The sequence below is a fragment of the Cydia pomonella genome, chromosome 22 (genome assembly GCF_033807575.1).
Source record: "Cydia pomonella isolate Wapato2018A chromosome 22, ilCydPomo1, whole genome shotgun sequence".
NCBI lineage: Eukaryota > Metazoa > Arthropoda > Insecta > Lepidoptera > Tortricidae > Cydia > Cydia pomonella.
The window spans coordinates 1,472,026-1,493,100 of record NC_084724.1 but is presented as its reverse complement, the minus strand read 5'-3'; the positions used below and the strand labels follow the sequence as shown (position 1 = coordinate 1,493,100).

The window sequence follows — 21,075 nt, the reverse complement described above, 5'->3', positions numbered from 1 at the left end:
TATATTATTCAGGGATGGCAATTGTATGCGGAAGATAATTTCTACCAAATGTGTACCTCTAGATGTAAGCATTTTTTTTGTCAAATGTTTGTGTTGTTTAAAACACGTTGTTTGCTCGATTTATTTCGATAAAAAGTGAGACCGATTTGCACCCAATTTCCCCAAATTTTGAAGCTATTGACTTATTTCTGTGGGGCTATCTATAATTACGTATATATGCTAACACGCTGATGAAATTTAAACAGGTTAATACTGACTACCCAACACAAATTTATTAAGATAACGCCCAAAATGTGCCAAAATATGCCGAAAATTGCTATGATAAGGGCTTACATTTGCCTGCTGTTAGAAGTGGGCATATGTCAGACATTATATTCCGCATGTATTTGCCACCCCTGAATAATATATATTTTAAAACAATACTTAATAATCTTTGAGCTTAATATATGTAGTTAAAAATAAAAACAAAATGTGTACTTCTTATTTGCCCACTCTGTATATTATTTCTAGGTACTAAGCCCGCGTGCGTTGTTCATTATCATTGGACACTGTTAAGCAGTACTATGAAGCGCTGGTGGCCTAGCGGTAAGAGCGTGCGACTTGCAATCCGGAGGTCGCGGGTTCAAACCCCGGCTCGTACCAATGAGTTTTTCGGAACTTATGTACGAAATATCATTCGATATTTACCAGTCGCTTTTCGGTGAAGGAAAACATCGTGAGGAAACCGGACTAATCCCAACAAGGCCTAGTTTACCCTCTGGGTTGGAAGGTCAGATGGCAGTCGCTTTCGTAAAAACTAGTGCCTACGCCAAATCTTGGGATTAGTTAATGATTAGTTAATGATTGAGTATGAGTATGAACATGAGTTGGATTTTAATTAATGTGAACTCCATAGCTTGCTAACGTCTTACCGTGAGATGAAAACCGATGCCTATGCAGCTGTAATGTTCAGCCAAGGTGTGGTTGGACCGGATCGATACAGTGCTATGTTTACGATGCTTGATATATAAATAATCTTTACTTAATTTAGTCGTTATATTTTATCTATTTTTCAATTTGTTCACTCTATATTATTTTATGTCTTTTTATTTCTTGTCTGTTACCTTTCATGATTTTTCTCACTTGATGGTCGGACCGGAAGATCAGCGCTGGAAGCCACCAGCAACATGCTGGGATGAGGCCATTTCGTGGCACTTTATACTTTCTTTGTTTTTGTTATATTATGTAATATAATGTGTCTTGTTTGTGTTTAAGAATAAAAAATATTCTATTCTATTCTATTTATAATATTTCGAAGAAAATAAAAACGAGCACGTATAAATGTTCCAACCTTTCCTTAAGCCAAACATCTATAAGCTTTACAAAACTAATAACACCCCCTTACACATCAAAAACATCATATTATTTATAATATTTATTTTCCTCCATTTCTTTGCCCTATAACAAGGAAAATGTTTTGTCATCTGATATGGGTTCATTAATATAAAAACGAGCGTCGGATGTCGACTGACATTTTTCTCATGCTAGGTAAACATTACGAGAGGGATTTGTTACCGAAATTCCATGGAAAAGGCAGACATCGGAATTTTGGAGGGAAAATTATAATGATAGGGAGTTCCTATATCAATAAACTTAATTATCGATGTTTATCGTATATTCGTGATCGCTCCAAGATTTGTTTTTCACTAGTAGATTGTTAACCAAGGGATGAAAGGCACCCATTTCTGTAGAGGTAGTTTGGTGCTCGAACCCAGTGAAAGCGACAATAGTCTGAGACTGCAACGTATTTAGACCCACCTATAATACGAGTATATACTATGGAAGGCTCAGAACCGGTTTTAAATTAGTGGTAAATACCGGTTTATTACGGTTTTACTTCGATCTTTCATAAAAACGCAGACATTTTAAGAACTTTATTGTCTCTTCTTCTTCTTTTTCCTCGCGTTGTCTCGGCATTTTGCCACGGCTCACGGGAGCCTGGGATCTGCTTGACAAATAAACCCAAGACTTGGCGTAGGCACTAGTTTTAACTTTATTGTAACCTAAATAAACCGGCTTATTCTACTAGCGACGAGACAGCCGGCTGGACCGGTGGTGTGCTACGTAACAAAGACACCGACATAGATAGAAATCGGTTTTATGGTTCTAAACTGGTCTGAGTCTGACAAGAACCGTATGGAAATTATCTCCTAAAAAACCGGTTTTACGAATCAAACCGAATTTAAAAGAATTTACTCCAAGTACAATCATGATAACGGTTTAGAAATGTAACCGGTTTCCAAGCCTTGCCAGTAATAATACAATTTATCGATCGAACTGATGTAATCATGAAGACCGAAGGAGGCTATTTAGCACTGTCGGCCCAATCCGAACAATGCTACGATACGATACCCAAAACAAGCGTCAAAAGTGACGTTATTGGTTGAAGATTTGAACCTGACTGTAGACTTTTGAAACTGACAGATTGGTATCGTATCGCTGTGACATCTTAAGAGGCCGTTATCGATTTTAGTCGCAAAAATATCAAATTGATACATTTAACGCATGAAATTGTAGACCTTTTGTTAACTATTAACAAGTACTGGTTTCTATTAGCACGTCTTGCTATCTTTTATTTTAATAATTATTTTTTTTGAAAACAGGCTCAATTTATTAGTAATGTTTTTTTTCTGATGGACGTTTCTAGGTAAACGCGCGTAAAGCGTAAAGGTGTACAATTTCAACGACTGAATCTATCAATTTTACATTTTTACTCTAAATTCCTTACCGGGCTCTTAAAGCATTGTTCGAATTGGTCCGTGCGTGATCAAACAACGCAACTTCACAGGTGGTTAGAATTGCCTCGATAATTAATTACTTAGTTAAAAGACTGTTTAAAGAAAAATACATACATACATACATATAATCACGCCTATTTCTCGGAGGGGTAGGCAGAGACCACGGATTTCCTCTTGCTGCGATCCAGTAGGGCTAAAATGGTCGGCTCTTTATCATTTGTCACCATGTCTGTCACGTTCTGACAAGTGCAAGAAGTGCGAAAGTGACGGGCATAGTGACAAGTGATAAAAATGGAGCCATGCTACCACTGCTGACATACCTCTTTCGCTTCCTTCCCTTTCATAACATTCCTCATACACGCTCGCCGATTTAGGGTGTTCTTGTCTTAACCTGGACTTTCGTGAGGATTTCCCCGATTTAAACAGAAAGTCCGCCGAGGTCTACTCCTTCCAGCTCCCTCTTCTACTTCTCCATAAAATTGGGGGATCCAAATTTCTATTAATAAAATGTTTTTTTTTTTGTCACTAATCTTAGTTATTCTATTTATTTAAAAGATATTCATAGCAAAAACTTCAACTTCAACATTCAAAAAATAGGCCACAAGGGCACTTTTACACGTCAACATGGAATTTACATACAATCAAAAAAATAAGAACATCAACAATTATAAAATATGATATATGATTTATTTATCTCACAATATACAATTTCACTTAAAACTACGCGTGGTAAATTCTTAGGAATATGTACAATTAACTGAAAATATCAATTCAAACTAAAGTGTTATTATTACTTAGAGCTTAAAGATGTTTAAAGTCTCATAATGTCCAATTACAAAAAAAAAAACAAAACTGAAAAAATAAAAAAAAATAACGTAATTGTTTCTAAGTGTCAGAACTACAAGATTATATAATTTATCAAATTATCTTTAGAGATGTATAGGGTCTCTAAGAGTCAAAATCCTGTAAAATTAAAACATTAATTAAGATCAAAGAAACATACGAGAACCAAATGAGGAGTCTCAATGTAATTATACTCAAAAATAAAGTTACTAATTGTAATAAGCCCGTGTTAGCTAAAACAGACCAAAATTCAAAATTCAAAAATTTATTCTGCAAGTAGGCCTCAAGGGCTCTTTTACAAGTCAATACAACATTAATAGTAACATCATATAGTGACATGAAAAATACATAACGACATTTATAAATACAACAGCCAATACCTGGGTAAACATTACATTATAATAATCTTTATAGTATTTTATGCAACAGTTGTATAAGAAGGGTCAAAAAAGGCGAGTGGCGTGAGTTACAATGTGAGCCGGAGCCGAAGGCGTAGGCGAACATTGTAAAGGAATACGCCACGAGCATTTTTTGACCTACTTATACAACGTTGCATACAATATTTTTCCTACGAGTCAACAACAATAAAACTTAATTTAGGTAAACAAAGCAAAAGTATATAGCCAAGACGCGCGAGCATACCTTGTTACGCGCCCGGCCCGCCCCGGGCCGCGGCCGGCCGGTCAGCGACACCTCGTAACTCATGAGGCCCTGGTACTTGCTACTTGCTAAATTAAATTTTTGGACAGTTTTTTCTCAGTTTTGGCCACCGTAGCCTACGGAGACTAACAAGCAACGCTAAGCGGTCTTCGTAGTCTATGGGTGTTGCTATATTACGGGTGTCACATGCGTGTTTCTGACTTATGAAGTAATTATTTTTACTATGCAACCAAATGAATATTTTGTAAGTTGGCAGCAATGCACTTAGTTTAAAACTGTATTCGTTTTGGTTTTGTTAGGTTGGTAGCCATTAATCGCAGTAACGTTATAGCGATTAAAAGCACAAGAGCTTTTATGAGGAATAGACAATATAAACTTTTCTTGAAACCTTTTATGTATGTTCTTATATTCGTGTTAATGAATGCATAAATGACAGATAACAGTAGACGAGTAGGAAAAATAAATAATTACTACAATACAATAGAGATGTATAGTCTCTATGGTTAAAAACACATTAAATCTGGAGATATAAAAGGTCCCCAGTCTCCCCAAACAGCACCGTTAGTCAATAAATTTGATCTTACCTAAATAACCACCACCTTACAGACCACCTTACCACCTCCACCACCTTACAGAAAACCGCAGCCAAATAACACTTGACCCTACTCATAGTGTTGTGTTCCTGCCGGTGAGTAAGGTTGCCAGAGCTCAACGAGGGGGGTGGGGTTAGGGTCGGCAACGCGCATGTAACTCCTCTGGAGTTGCAGGTGTACATAGGCTACGGAGACTGCTTACCATCAGGCAGGCCGTATGCTTGTTTGCCACCGACGTAGTATAAAAAAAAAAAAAAAACACAACTAATATATTTTCCTGATTGTTTTCTCCTGATCCCCCATCATCGATGAGACAACTGAGGCAAGCGTCGGATCGGATCCGTCATAGATCTTATTATTTTCGCTGTTTCGTATCGATATGTGCCCGGGACGGTATTCTAGTTGTTTTGGATATGTTTGCTATATGACTAGAATAGACCGCGTGCCAGGACTATATATCTTCAGGCATCGCCTCCCGGCTGATGATAGTTTAGATGCTATCATGAATTAAAAAAACCGGTCAAGTGCAAGTCGGACTCGCACAGGAAGAGTTCCGTAACATTCATTATCTATAAAAACGGTCACCCATCCACGTACTGATACTGACCCCGCCCGACGTTGCTTAACTTCGGTGATCGGATGAGAACCTCGAGATTAGAAAGAAATATTTATTTTATTCTGTTTTTAGTATTTGTTGTTATAGCGGCAACAGAAATACATAATCTGTAGAAATTTCAACTAACGAACTATCACGGTTCATGAGATACAGCCTGGTGACACTGACAGATGGACGGACGGACAGCGGAGTCTTAGTAATAGGGTCCCGTTTGACCCTTTAGTACGGAACCCTAAAAAATAGTCAGCCGTTTGTATCACGGTGGAAAAACCGTTAGACAATCACATGAACATGTAAAAAAAAAATTCAATCATTGCCTCCCGATGGATACTGTGTCAGATGATAGTTTAGATGCTATTTTAAATTTAAATAAAAAAAAGCGGCCAAGTGCGAGTCGGACTCGCGCATGAAGGGTTCCGTACCATTTAAGACGTATTAAAAAAAAATCTACTTACTAGATTTTGTTCAACATTTTACCACTTTGGAAGTGTCTCTCGCGCAAACTATTCAGTTTAGGAAAAAATGATATTAGGAACCTAAATATCATTTTTGAAGACCTATCCATAGATACCCCTCACGTTGGGTTTGATGAAAAAATTTTTTTTTTTAATTATATGACGTTTTAAAAAAAAAAAACTACTCACTAGATCTCGTTCAAACCAATTTTCGGTGGAAGTTTGCATGACAATGTATATCATATATTTTTTTTAGATTTTTCATTCTGTTATTTTAGAAGTTACGGGGGGGGGGGGACACATTTTTTCACTTTGGAAGTGTCTCTCGCGCAAACTATTCAGTTTAGAAAAAAATGATATTGGAAACCTAAATATCATTTTTGAAGACCTATCCATAGATAGCCCATAGATAGATACCCCACACGTATGAGTTTGATGAAAAAAAATTTTTTTTTTAATTTTATGACGTATTAAAAAAAGAACTACTTACTAGATCTCGTTCAAACCAATTTTCGGTGGAAGTTTGCATGACAATGTATATCATATATTTTTTTTAGTTTTTTCATTCTGTTATTTTAGAAGTTACGGGGGGGGGGGGGGGGGACACATTTTTTTACTTTGGAAGTGTCTCTCGCGCAAACTATTCACTTTAGAAAAAAATTATATTAGAAACCTCAATATCATTTTTGAAGACCTATCCATAGATACCCCACACGTATGGGTTTGACGAAAAAATATTTTTTGAGTTTCAGTTCTAAGTATGGGGAACCCCCAAAATTTATTGTTTTTTTTTCTATTTTTGTGTGAACATCTTAATGCGGTTCATAGAATACATCCACTTACTAAGTTTGAACAGTATAGCTCTTATAGTTTCGGAAAAAAGTGGCTGTGACAGAATCGGACAGACAGACGGACATGACGAATCTATAAGGGTTCCGTTTTTTGCCATTTGGCTACGGAACCCTAAAAACCGTCAGCCAGTTATATCACACTGGAAAGACCGACAACTAGTCACATGAACACGTAAAAAATAAGCATATTTTTTACGTACAACCCACCAACGGAGCAGCAGCTGACGTCCACGAGGGTTCATCATACATAGCCGTTAATCACTATACGAGTTGTCGCCCGGGAGGCGATTGGTCATGGAAATCTGATACGTCAAACATTTGCTAAAGAACTTTAAACAGCAGAAAAATGTCTGAGAATTTAGAACTTTTACCGGATATTCAAGATTCTTACTATGAGTAATCCGAGATTTTATATAAAATTTTGACGTTGCCCGTGGGTGAGTATTTGTTACTTTTACGTTGTTTTCTTGGCGGATGATGGTTTTACGTATGCATTTTGCGCGCTTTTGACGAAAATTTCACTGTAGATTTAGTTCTGGTGCTTGAATACCTAAAATAGGTATTATTTATATTTATATTATTCATAATAAAATATTTAATAATAATTTGTATGTTTAGTCTTACCTACACCGATTTATCAATAGAAAAAAGGTGGTAAATTTGAAAAATGTAGCTTCTGAAGAACGATCATACGAGTACATAGTAGTTTTAATTTAGTTTAAAAATTATACGGGAAATATCTAAGCACAAAATGTCGGAAAATCATTTCTTTTTCTACAAGTGCCTCTGCTCGTGAAATATGAATAATAATTTATTTATTTGTTGAACAACTCTCTTTTAACAAGATTCAGATGATTGGAAATTAACTTCACTGGTCTGAGAAACATAACATGGGTAATTTGGTAAGATTTTACAAAAAAATTCCTAATATCATCACTGAATTGTCTGTTAATAAATTTAAAAATTACGTAAAACGTAAGCTTATCTCTAAAGCTTATTACAGCACACAAGACTACATGAATGATGAAACACTCTGGGATTAAGTGTGATTGAAAAGAATTAATTATTTATTGTTATGTTAATAATGATGAAATTGATAACTCGATATATATATTAAGAATCTAATAGAATAGAAATGAATACTTAGAATTTGTTTTATTCATAAACACACAAACAGTAATAGACATACATAAAAGAGAACATAGTGAGAATAAAGTGTCACGAAATGGCCTCATCTCAGCATGGTAATTCTTATTTTTTGACATCTAGTTTTTATTCTAGAAAGTTTCTAGTCTAGTATTTTTATACATGTTGGTGTTTGACGATCCTTTTGCGATATTCTTATTATTAAGTTTTACATATCTATATTAATTCAATGATTTTTTAGAACAATAATCACTGCATCAATAAATTGCTCTGATATTTAGATTAAGATGATATTTTCAAACTTGACAATTTAAAAGTGCTTGTTGCTAGGCCTATTTGAATGAAGAATTTAATGACTTGACTTGACATAACAAACTGAATAAATATTAAAAGTTATATATCCAGTAAGTCAAAGTAATGTTGAATCGTATCCTCTTTATTATGTATTAGATGTTTTTGAGGAGGGTCCCTAATGGTCTCAAGATATGATAAAGTTTCTTCGATATTATTTATTGCAGTGGTTTTTAATCATCCTAATACTAGTTCAGGTCAAGAAATACGGATATTTATGGTACGGTGAAAGGACAGAAATAGTTTTAATACTATTTTTACGGGCAGTTTTTCGTGATTTATTATAATTACATTCAGAGCCTAGTTTTGGAGCTAAAAAGGTGCATTTATCTTACTTAGAAAAAAGATTTTAGTTATAAAAACCGGCCAAGAGCATGTCGGGCCACGCTCAGTGTAGGGTTCCGTAGTTACTCTTCCGTCACAATAAGCTAAACTGGAGCTTAAAGTATAGTAAATTGTTAACCAAGGGATGAAACGGTACCTTTCACGCGAGTTAAACAAATAGGCAAATTTGCATAATCAGTACCTAATTAAAGCAAGTCTTTTTACTATGAAGGGGAAACTTTTTGCGATAACTCAAAAACAGCTAAACTGATCATGTCCGCTATAGTTTTCATTTAATGTCTTTTTTAAGCTCTACTTCCACGATTTTTTTCATATTTTTTGGACCTATGGTTCAAAAGTTAGAGGGGGGGACACATTTTTTTTTTCTTTCGGAGTGATTATCTCCGAATATATACACTTTATCAAAAAATGTTTTTTGATGACCCCTATTAGTTTTGAAAGACCTATCGAACGATACCCCACACAGTAGAGTTGAAGCAAAAAATAAAATCACCCCCACTTTACGTGTAAGGTGAAAACGTGAAAAAATTAAATTTTTAGATTTTATTGTACGACTTTGTCGGCTTTATTGATTTATATATCCATGCCGAATTTCAGCTTTCTAGCACTAACGACTACGGAGCAAAGCCTCGGACAGACAGACAGACAGACAGACAGACAGACGGACATGGCGAAACTATAAGGGTTCCTCGTTGACTACGGAACCCTAAAAACGAAAAAGATGTTTTTTGAGTATTAAGAATTCCTAAGTTTTGGACAGTTTGTGTGGGTTTGACTGAAAAAAGGCTTAGACGTAAAAATTATAATTAGAAACTATTTCTTTTTATTTACAACAACAATATACATAATTGGTATATACAGAGGATTACTAGGTATAACTAGCTCAAATCTAAAATAGGCCCTTGAGGCATTGTACCAAGGATGCTGGCGGCATTTTTTTTTTTTATTTTAGGCAAAATCATTTTAAGTTTTGAGTGATTACTACAACACATTATTAGCAAACAAGCTAATGGTAAGCGGTTACCAGTCTATGGATGGTAACCCTAGAGGTATTTCATTATTGTTTCTCATATTGTAATGATGGTATGTACAGTCTGCAGGAATATCGATATGTGTATGAGAGTCGGCAGCGCACATGTTGCACCTCTAGAGTGGCCGCTGATTGTTTTGTTGAAAGGGGTGGCCTAAGGGTTCATGGAGTTAGCCCGGTTAGCAATAGACACCGGTTCGAATTCAGCCTTCGCCACTCGTTCGTTGACATTTATCTAAGGACCTTACGGGCAATAAGAATGGGGCCAGTACAGCGGTGTCACGCATACGAATTCGAGCCAATCGTGCAGTCTAACGCCACAACGCAATTGGTTGATGAGTTCGCATCACGCGCGCGATGGTTGCAACTAGTTGCATTAGACTGCACGATTGGCTCGAATTCGTGAGTGACACCGCTGAACTAGCACCATTCTTAGTACCCGTAAAGCCCGTCCTTAGATATATATCAATAGCTTTGTTACTTTTTCTTTAATATATAACATCAATTTCAGTTTTATAATTGGAAGATACTTTTATCGCGATCCTTTTTGATGCTAACTGTACACAATCAAACATTGAACCTCTTTCGTGAGGGGGTCAAAAATTCATCTGCCCCAATAACGGACCTCTGTTTTGATACGCACTTGTGCCAAGAGCCTCGAAACGTGTAAGGACCCTTGAGGATATCGAGGAGAGCTCTGAGGCCATTATAATTGTGAGGAATGGTCATTATTTTTTCTTGAGCTGCAGATAATATTTTGAGTAATATCACGTAAAAATTTATCATGTTGCTTATTAAGTTATTATTGTACAGGCTGGTCCAAAAATACAAGAATTTTGAATGTAATTATTAAATTCATATCGACGTTACAGATAAGATATAGGTATATATATTTTTTTACATAACAAAAACATTTATTCAGCAAATACAATACAGCTTATAACAGTAGATATTAAATAAATAAATATCGTGTACAAAAAAATTAACTATGATAATGAAGAAAGAAGTCAGTCTGTCAGTCGGAGTGTGGAAGGGCGGTACCATCGAAACCAAATAATTTCGCTGCTGGCTTCCGTTTGTGGCGGATGCCTCGAATACACATGCTGGTCGCTCTAAATATTGAAGTTATTATACGAGCTAGAAGCCAGCAAGAACGCAAGACAAGGATCTGTCCCAGCGAGATGCAAGTGCTTCCCCGAGGTGATTAACAAAGGTAGCTAATTGTGGTGTTAAAATTATTTTTTATAACAAAACAATTTATCTTTATGCTGGCCGTAATCTGCAGTTGTTGAACGCATCATACAGGGTTTATGATGTAGATGTAAAGGTAAATAAATAAATATTACACAAATTGACTAAGTCCCACAGTAAGCTCAATAAGGCTTGTGTTGAGGGTATATAATATATAAATATTTATAAATACTTAACCTTTTCAACGCCAAAGACCACTAAAACGGTCATCGTCTGTCGTGCCCGCGACGCCAATGACCATTAGAAAGGCTATGGCGGACGTTGTCAAAGCGACTTTCCTACAGTCAGTTAAGCTTCATATTCGCTCTTCACCAGTTAACTTTTTGGCGTCCATGGCATTTCTTAAATACGTGTGGAAAAGCGTTGAAAAGGTTAAATACATAGAAAACACCCATGACTCAGGAACAAAATATCTTTGCTCATATAATATATCCGTTTAAAACATACTCTCAGTAGAAAATAAACATTGAAGAGAGTAACATGTTTTATAACAACACCGTAACTTTGAAAATACATTTCCCTATAACACGACCCGTTTTCGTTGCTCAAGCGTAAAGAACAAATAAGAAAATGGAGAACAGTGCCTATTACATAATTAGCCTCCATTCGGATTCAACAATGAATTTGTGTTATCACGAACACAATGAAACAATTCCCATAACGAGTTCGTGTTCGTAGATCACGCACTCTAGATGTAGTATGAGACCGCTAGATTTCAATGTGAGACCGCGTGAGATGCGGAATGCGAATTCAGTGAGTAGTGTTTTTGAAAAATTTAAGCGCTTTTTAGATCATAATTTTATATTATTCAGTAGCTTAATAAAACAAATTACATTATCTGCGCTGGTGCCTGTTTTTAAGTGTGTCACCTCACACACACACACACACACACACACACACACACACACGCACACGCACGCACGCACGCACACGCACACGGACACGCGCACACACACACACGCACGCACACGCACATACACACACACATACACATACACACACACACACGATAACAGATAATAACGTTGTCAAATAATACTTTCAAATAATAACAACTTTCGCTAGATTTATATATCATGACCATATTAGGTGTTTGAGAAGTCTGTAATAGTATTTTATGCAACAGTTGTATAAGAAGGGTCAAAAAAGGCGAGTGGCGTGAGTTACAATGTGAGCCGGAGCCGAAGGCGTAGGCGAACATTGTAAAGGAATACGCCACGAGAGTTTTTTGACCTACTTATACAACGTTGCATACAATATTTTTCCTACGAGTCAACAAAAATAAATCTTAATTTAGGTAAACAAATTACAGCAAAAGTATATAGCCAAGACGCGCGAGCATACCTTGTTCCGCGCCCGGCCCGCCCCGGGCCGCGGCCGGCCGGTCGGCGACACCTCCTCGTAACTCATGAGGCCCTGGTACTTGCTACTTGCTAAATTAATTTTTTGGACAGTTTTTTCTCAATTTTGGCCAACGTAGCCTACGGAGACTAACAAGCAACGCTAAGCGATCTTCGTAGTCTATGGGTGTCACATGCGTGTTTCTGACTTATGAAGTAATTATTTTTACTATGCAACCAAATGAATATTTTGTAAGTTGGCATCAATGCACTTAGTTTAAAACTGTATTCGTTTTGGTTTTGTTAGGTTGGTAGCCATTAATCGCAGTAACATTATAGCTTATAAAAGCACAAGAGCTTTTATGAGGAATAGACAATATAGACTTTTCTTGAAATCTTTTATGAATGTTCTTATATTCGTGTTAATGAATGCATAAATGACAGATAACAGTAGAGGAGTAGGAAAACGACTTAAGTAACCTAAGTTGGAACTGACGTATGTGTATATAGCATCCAACTTTATTGCAATAATGTTTAATTTAATCAAAAAGTACGTATGAGTGTAATTTGTTTCAAACGTAACTTACTAGTATCAATTGAACGAGCCAGTGCTCCGACCAACTACTTTCAACTTAGGTACTTAACTTAATTAGTGCAAGAACTCGCATACAAGTTTCGGTATATGGCTGTATTGCATAGATTGAAAGGGTAGTAAATCAGTTCAGAAAAGAAATTCATTAAAAAAGTGACTGAAATATAAGTGCTCTATTTGGTAAATGCTATATTATTTATTTTTCCTACTCCTCTACTGTTATCTGTCATTTATGCATTCATTAACACGAATATAAGAACATACATAAAAGATTTCAAGAAAAGTCTATATTGTCTATTCCTCATAAAAGCTCTTGTGCTTTTATAAGCTATAATGTTACTGCGATTAATGGCTACCAACCTAACAAAACAAAAACGAATACAGTTTTAAACTAAATATTCATTTGGTTGCATAGTAAAAATAATTACTTCATAAGTCAGAAACACGCATGTGACACCCGTAATATAGCAACACCCATAGACTACGAAGACCGCTTAGCGTTGCTTGTTAGTCTCCGTAGGCTACGGTGGCCAAAATTGAGAAAAAACTGTCCAAAAACTTAATTTAGCAAGTAGCAAGTACCAGGGCCTCATGAGTTACGAGGAGGTGTCGCCGACCGGCCGGCCGCGGCCCGGGGCGGGCCGGGCGCGTCACAAGGTATGCGCGCGCGTCTTGGCTATATACTTTTGCTGTAATTTGTTTACCTAAATTAAGATTTATTTTTGTTGACTCGTAGGAAAAATATTGTATGCAACGTTGTATAAGTAGGTCAAAAAATTCTCGTGGCGTATTCCTTTACAATGTTCGCCTACGCCTTCGGCTCCGGCTCACATTGTAACTCACGCCACTCGCCTTTTTTGACCCTTCTTATACAACTGTTGCATAAAATACTATATTAGCTTTGACACATTGTCAAATACGCTACTCTAGATACCAAATGTTTACTCATCCGAAAAATTGCCATTTTATGAATTTCTTCATTCATGTGTCTATGCCATTTTACAGCTCTCTGGCCGCGCAGCCAACATGCCAATCGTTAACGCTCCGTACCGAACGAAACGCAACTATCACTGTCGCACTAATGCGCAAGAGTGATATAGAGAGATGACTATGCTACGCTACCGAGCGTCAACGATTGGCGTATTGGCTATGTGAGCTGTACTTCAGATAGTCGGCAATGTAACTAAACTCGCATCCAAGTTCCCGCGTCTGGTTGAGCCAGAAAGTCACACTCCTTGTTTTTCTACCATTGCAATATCTATGAGAGGCAATCTGTGGTACTTTATAACAAAACAGGTTTCCACAATGTCTTTCGTCGTTCTAAGTAATGTAAAATAAATATCACGCAGCCCCGAGGGTATGGGGAAATGAGGAATAAGGCGGTTAACACGCTAATGCGGATCCGCGCTCCGCTCCGGAGTGCGGATTCACATCGAAGTCAATACCGCCTAATGGCCTGATTCAAACAGTATTGGATATGTTAGTGTCAAAAGTGACGTTTTTATTTGAAGAAACGTCACTTGACACTGAACTATCTAATCCATATCGACTTCGGGTTCGAGCGCCATATTGATAGTCACGCCTAGTGATTAATTGCTGTGTTTTTTGCTCATTAATATTGTTTAAAGTGTAATATCGATAGCTTATTATACAGTAAACTAATGTAGTAGTGTGCAGTGAATGGAGAATTAATCTTGAAATGCGTTTAACCACCATCTTGGAGTCAACGGCCGGTAGTCCACGTGCTACTTGTAAAGTCCAGCTATCGCTTTACAAGAGCTGATAAAATCACCGTACAGTCTTGTACTAACCGTACAATTTTAGTCGTATTTAAAGCTCTAGGCCTTGATATGGCGAAATAGTCCCACTGGACTGAAGTTATAATTAAAAATAATTTTCAAAAAAAAGAACCGACTTCAATGAGGGAGACCGGTGAAAGAAAGATTATTATATTATATTAAAAAATGTCTTGAAAATCTAATTTACTACTACTTAATCGGCAATCGTGAATTATGCGTCGTTGAAGAGTTCCATTCTGATCATCATCAGCAGTCCCACTTCATCAAATGTCACTTTTTTAAATGTAAATGCTTGATTTGTTAATGAAAATACAAAAATCACTATATGTATGCCTTTAACATTTCAGGAGTTTTTTCGATTCCTCATAAACCTAATTTGCCTAACAAACATAGAGAGGATGACAAGTCGCCAAGCGGGAACTATGCGTCGTTGAAGAGTTCCATTCTGATTAGCATCAGCAGTTCCACTTTATCAAATGTCACTTTTTTAAATGTTAATGCTTGATTTGTTAAAGAAAATACAAAAATCACTGTATGTATGCCTTTAACATTTCAGGAGTTTTTTCGATTCCTCATAAACCTAATTTGCCTAACAAACATAAAGAGGATGACAAGTCGCCAAGCGGGAACTATGCGTCGTTAAAGAGTTCCATTCTGATCAGCATTACCAGTTCCACTTTATCAAATGTCACTTTTTTAAATGGAAATGTTTGATTTGTTGATGAAAATACAAAAATCACTATATGTATGCCTTTCACATTTGAAGAGTTACCTCAATTAGATATAGATTATACCATCAGGTCTCGTGCTTGACAAAAATTTCTCTCGATAACCTAATTTGCATAGAAAACATAAGGAAGACGACAAATCGCCAAGCGGGAACTATGTGTCGTTGAAGAGTTCCATTCTGATTAGCATCAGCAGTTCCACTTCATCAAATATCACTTTTTAAACGTAAATGCTTGATTTGGTATGATAATATAAAAATCACTATATGTATGCCTTTCGCATTTGAAGAGTTCCCTCGATTCCTCATAGATCCCATCATCAGAACTGAGTTTTGACAAAAACCAATCTGTATATAGATTCAATCAAAAAAATAATTTTTGAAATCGGTCCAGCAATGACGGAGTTATGAAGTAACAAACAATAAACAAAAAAACAAAAAAAAACATACAACCGAATTGATAACCTCCTCCTTTTGAAATCTTGAAGTCGGTTAAAAAGAAGAATCTATATCGTATCTTAAGCAAATGTCGGTTTGACTCCTTGGCGCTGCGTGGAGATGTGGCCTCGCTCTGCATTTTCTATCGCATGTACAACGGGGAGTGCTCCGAGGAATTGTTCGGATTAATCCCTGCCGCTTCTTTTCGCCATCGCCCTACGACATTTCCATCTTCACCACTTACATGGTTCGCAGTCCTGTGCGTTTCTCCAGAATCTTCCTGCCTCGCACAGCTAAACTTCATTCCACGAACTGTCGCCTGCGGTATTTCCGGACCGATACAACCTTCAAGAAAAGAGCGTACTCCTATCATAAAGCCGGCAACGCACTTACAACAACTTTGGTGTTGCAAGTGTCCATGGGCGGCGGTAATCGCTTACCATCGGGTGATCCGTCTGCTTATTTTCCTCCTGTATTATTAAAAAAAAATGTTTGACGTATCTGAACGTTCGAACCGGGATATTATATCCTTTTTTGTCGCATAGGTCAGTATGATCGCCTGCAGCCAGATCCCTTTTGTCCGTACATTTAAGTGGTCCCTTAAGGTCCCTCAAATCCAAAATCATAACCCTCTTTTATAGCGTTGCGTAACGCCTCCGTTGGGGATAATTTATAGCAAAAAATGTTAGGTTTAAAAAGACGTACGTGTATAAAGAATAAAGGATATCTTTAGGTTAGGAAAGGCAGAAACACTAGAGTGCTATTTTTGTTGGCTTAGCGAATATTTGACAATAGACTTTTTCAAATGGGAAAATTTTAACAAAAATAACTAGAATCCTATTAGGTCTAAAATTTTTACATCTTCGTAGCTTAAAATATCTCATTAAAATAGACAAAAATCACCAAATATTAATAATTTTAATATTGTTGAGTTTCGTTGTGTAAAAAGGAACGCAATTGCAATAGAGTTTAACTCTAATTATCAACCGAATCGATTCCGCTCGTATCAAATCGTTTCAGTCGCGTCCAAACTATAAAAATATAAATCTATTCTATTGGTGATATAGAATCGATTATATGCCCTTCGCAGATTTAATCGAGAATCGTAAAAAATCGTTTTTAATTTGCCCCCCTATAACCACTTTTTGACATGTGTCAAACTACCCTTCGCATTTGATATGGAGGGTAGCGGTAAGGAGAACAATTTGTCTATGAAAAGTGTCCAACCTAAAACCTTAAATAGGTGGCACCACAATACCTCGCGAACAAATTTTTGACTTCAATAAAAATTTAAATCACTGACAGCGCACTTCACTTCGGCAATAACGTCTTTTTTTATACTACGTCGGTGTCGGTGGCAAACTAGCATACGGCCTGCCTTATGGTAAGCAGTCTCCGTAGCCGATGAACGCCTGGAACCCCAGAGGAGTTACATGCGTGTTGCCGACACTAACCCCCCCTCGTTCAGCTCTGGCAACTTTACTCACCAGCAGGAATACAACACTCTGAGTAGGGTCTAGTGTTATTTGGCTGCGGTTTTCTGTAAGGTGGAGGTACTTCCCCAGTTGGGCTCTGCTCTAGATCTGGAATGACATCCGCTGCGCTGAGAACTCTAGAGAGGAAAATGTCAAGAACGTCTGAATGGAAAAAATATCCACTTATGTATGCTCTTAAGATGAAAGTATAATTATTAATATCTCATGGCATATCAATATCAAGGAAAAGAAAATGGAGACTACTAGGTTTTGTATAGAGGTGGACATCCATTTCGTCCTAAATTTTCTAAAAACTCGAGTTTTCCCGACACTCTACAGACCACATTAGCACTGGTCTAACAATTTGGGAATCAGATATACCAGGGGACATTTTTCAAGATAATCCCGATAAGGCCGGTTGTCTCTGGGATAATCCCGAGGGAAGATAACTAGGGATAAGACCCATTAGGTACGTATTCAAAAAATGTGGGAATATTTCTTGGCGAGCGAGAGTATTGATCTGTACAGCTACCACCAGTTTGACGCTGACTTATTTGCTGGCTTGTGCGTTACTTACTTTCTATGCATCTCGTTCGTACTTACATATTAGTGCGAGCGAGATGTATTGAAAGTAAGCGTAGATATAAGATCCAAAAGATGAATAAGCTAGGCAACGAATGCTCAAAAAAAGTTATATCTAGATGGAAATACTTGGAACACTAAATTGAATAGAAAATGCTTTTATTCTTGTGGTAGACAGGTCAAGATTCTAGCGTCAGGACACAGGAAGAAACTAAGGGAAAGTTAGGATTTGTAACTACAATACATAACGCAATAATTAAGTATTTTATTATTTATGAAAATATTTTATATCCATTAGCATTTCTATACACCGTGTTTTTATTGAATTCCGTTAACTTCGGGGTATCGGTAAGTACGTCTAAGGAAACTAAACGGCATAGTTAATTTTGTAAAAAAAATGTAATTTTTATTTTTATAAAAGTAATTAAATGTTGACATTACATTTACCTCAACTAAACAATTGAAAATTCTGACATATCAATGTCATTTCGAACATCGATCGTCCGAGATAGTACTTACGTTTACTTAGCAAATCTATGAAGTCGTACTAAATACTAATCAATATGTAAACGGGCCCTAAGACAAGTGTACACGTTCGTAAGGGTCTTATAAGATAAAAATTAATTATTGATTATCTCCGAAATGGAGTTAATTAGAATACCGGTGTCTTTGAGGAAGTTACTTAATTTAAGCTCAGGGATGCACCCTTCAACGGAAATTAAAAAAGCAACGCGCATGGAACTCCTCTGGAGTTGCAGGCGTACATAGGCTACGGAGACTGCTTACCATCACGCGGGCCGTATGCTTGTTTGCCACCGACGTAGTATAATAAAAAAAAACATGGAGTAAATTTTTAATAAAACCTATAAAAGTGTGTAAATTACAGCCTAAGCTAGCTGCCTTTTGATTATGTTCGTATCAAAAATACACGCTGTATTTTGTGTTTTTTTCTACTCAGAATCTTTCGATCCTATTGGGACGAAAACATGTCCCAGAGTTTTTTTCCTATTGTGTTACCATTTCCCCATATAGGAAAAAGGAAAGTTTAAAAAATGAACGGAAATTTTGGACAACAATTTTTTCTCCTATAAAGATGAAAAGGGCTCGTGATCCTGACTAGAAATAACACAAAAATATCACATAAAAAATGACAAATAAAACGCTCCATAATTCTTGAAATCATACACATATTTCAGAATATTCCAATGTGACCGTTAATCCACAGTCGTTCATATAGTCCATAATACTTGAAATCATGCACATATTTCAGAATATTCCAATGTGACCGTTAATCCACAGTCGTCCATATAGTCCATCATACTTGAAATCATGCACATATTTCAGAATATTCCAATGTGACCGTTAATCCACAGTCGTCCATATAGTCCATCATACTTGAAATCATACACATATTTCAGAATATTCCAATGTGACCGTTAATCCACAGTCGTCCATATAGTCCATAATACTTGAAATCATGCACATATTTCAGAATATTCCAATGTGACCGTTAATCCACAGTCGTCCATATAGTCCATCATACTTGAAATCGTACACATATTTCAGAATATCCCAATGTGACCGTTAATCTACAGTCGTTAACATAAACAGAATAGCGAACACAATCGCGCCACAATCGCAAGACAATCGCACTATAATCGGATTGCGGGCACTTTGCGGCCATTACGTTTAATGCGTGCCGAGTTGTATTAGCTTAGGGTATTACTGCTTATTTACGTATGTTATAGTGGTTATTATAAACCAGTCGTTGACGAATTACAGAGGTCTAGATACGGTAAGGTTTCTGGTTTCTCGACCTTTTTTCTTTCTCGAGGCACGGGAATTCTCGACCAGAATTTCGCGAGTTTCTCGAGTATCTGGAAAGGTTTTAAGTTTCATAATCACCATGATATTTATCATAAGGATCGTAGGTGATTATCAATAATCACACAAATTAAATTTTTAATGTAATGTAAATTGTCATGTTTGTGTACGATAGCGCAATAAATGAATACTGTATTTTACCACATAATTGATTATGACTACTTATAAAATAAAACCGGGCAAGAGCGAGTCGGACTCGCGCACGAAGGGTTCCGTACCACTATTTATAAAAACAGCAAAAAAACTAGGTTTGCTGTATGGGAGCCCCCCTTAAATATTTATTTTATTCTGTTTTTAGTATTTGTTCTTATAGCGGCAACAGAAATACATGATCTGTGAAAATTTCACCTGTCTAGCTATCACGGTTGTCGGTCACAGCCTAGTAACAGACGGACGGACGAACGGACAGCGAAGTCTCAGTAATAGGGTCTCGTTTGACCTTTTGGGTACGGAACCCTAAAAACAACTAAAACTAAACCTACCTAAAACAAACCAGGCCTCTTGGTAAATTTTTAGTTACCATAAATTGCACTTAATAATCAAAAAATCAACAACTAACAAAAAAGACCCGTAGGTGCGTGCGCGCCGGCGATGTAACAAACCTTATGGTAATTGCGCGAGAAGGCTCGGGCTATAGTCCCCACGATAGCCCATTGCGGATTGGGGACTTCACATACACCTTTGAATTTCTTCGCAGATGTATGCAGGTTTCCTCACGATGTTTTTCTTCACCGAAAAACTGGTGGTAAACATCAAATGACATTTCGTACATAAGTTCCGAAAAACTCATAAAAAAACTCGAAGTTTTACTACGTAATATTAATACTTACTCGACGTAACAATGAAATGAAGCTGCTAAAATTGTGCTATTTATTAATAGGAATACATCGGGACGAATAATTTGATTATTTGTTATTAATTAGCTCTATAATTCGTTTTTAGGGTTCCGTAGTCAACTAGGAATCCTTATAGTTTCGCCATGTCCGTCTGTCTGTCCGAGGCTTTGCTCCGTGGTCGTTAGTGCTAGAAAGTTGAAATTTGGCATGGATATATAAATCAATAAAGCCGACAAAGTCGTAGAATAAAATCAAATTTTTTTTTAGGGTACCTCCCCTACACGTAATGTGGGGGTGATTTTTTTTTGCCTCAACCCTACAGTGTGGGATATCGTTTGAAAGGTCTTTCAAAACTAATAGCGGTATTTAACAAACATTTTTAATAAAGTGAATATATTCGGAGATAATCGCTCCGAAAGAAAAAAAAAAGTGTCCCCCTCCTCTAACTTTTGAACCATAGGTCAAAAAAATATGAAAAAAAAAA

The 21,075-nt window shown here is 36.7% G+C and overlaps 1 protein-coding gene and 1 long non-coding RNA gene across 2 annotated transcripts in view; one reads left to right on the top strand and one right to left on the bottom strand.

The window, feature by feature from the left end:
• The window catches only part of LOC133530402 (uncharacterized), a 312,356-nt gene that overhangs the window by 190,002 nt on the left and 101,279 nt on the right, over window positions 1-21,075 (top strand). The gene's annotated exons all lie outside the window — the stretch shown is intronic.
• Window positions 13,059-15,033, bottom strand: LOC133530316 (uncharacterized). Its single transcript, XR_009801292.1, has 2 exons — window positions 13,690-15,033; window positions 13,059-13,643 (listed from the first exon to the last, which is right to left on the bottom strand). It is a non-coding gene; the product is annotated as an uncharacterized LOC133530316 (long non-coding RNA).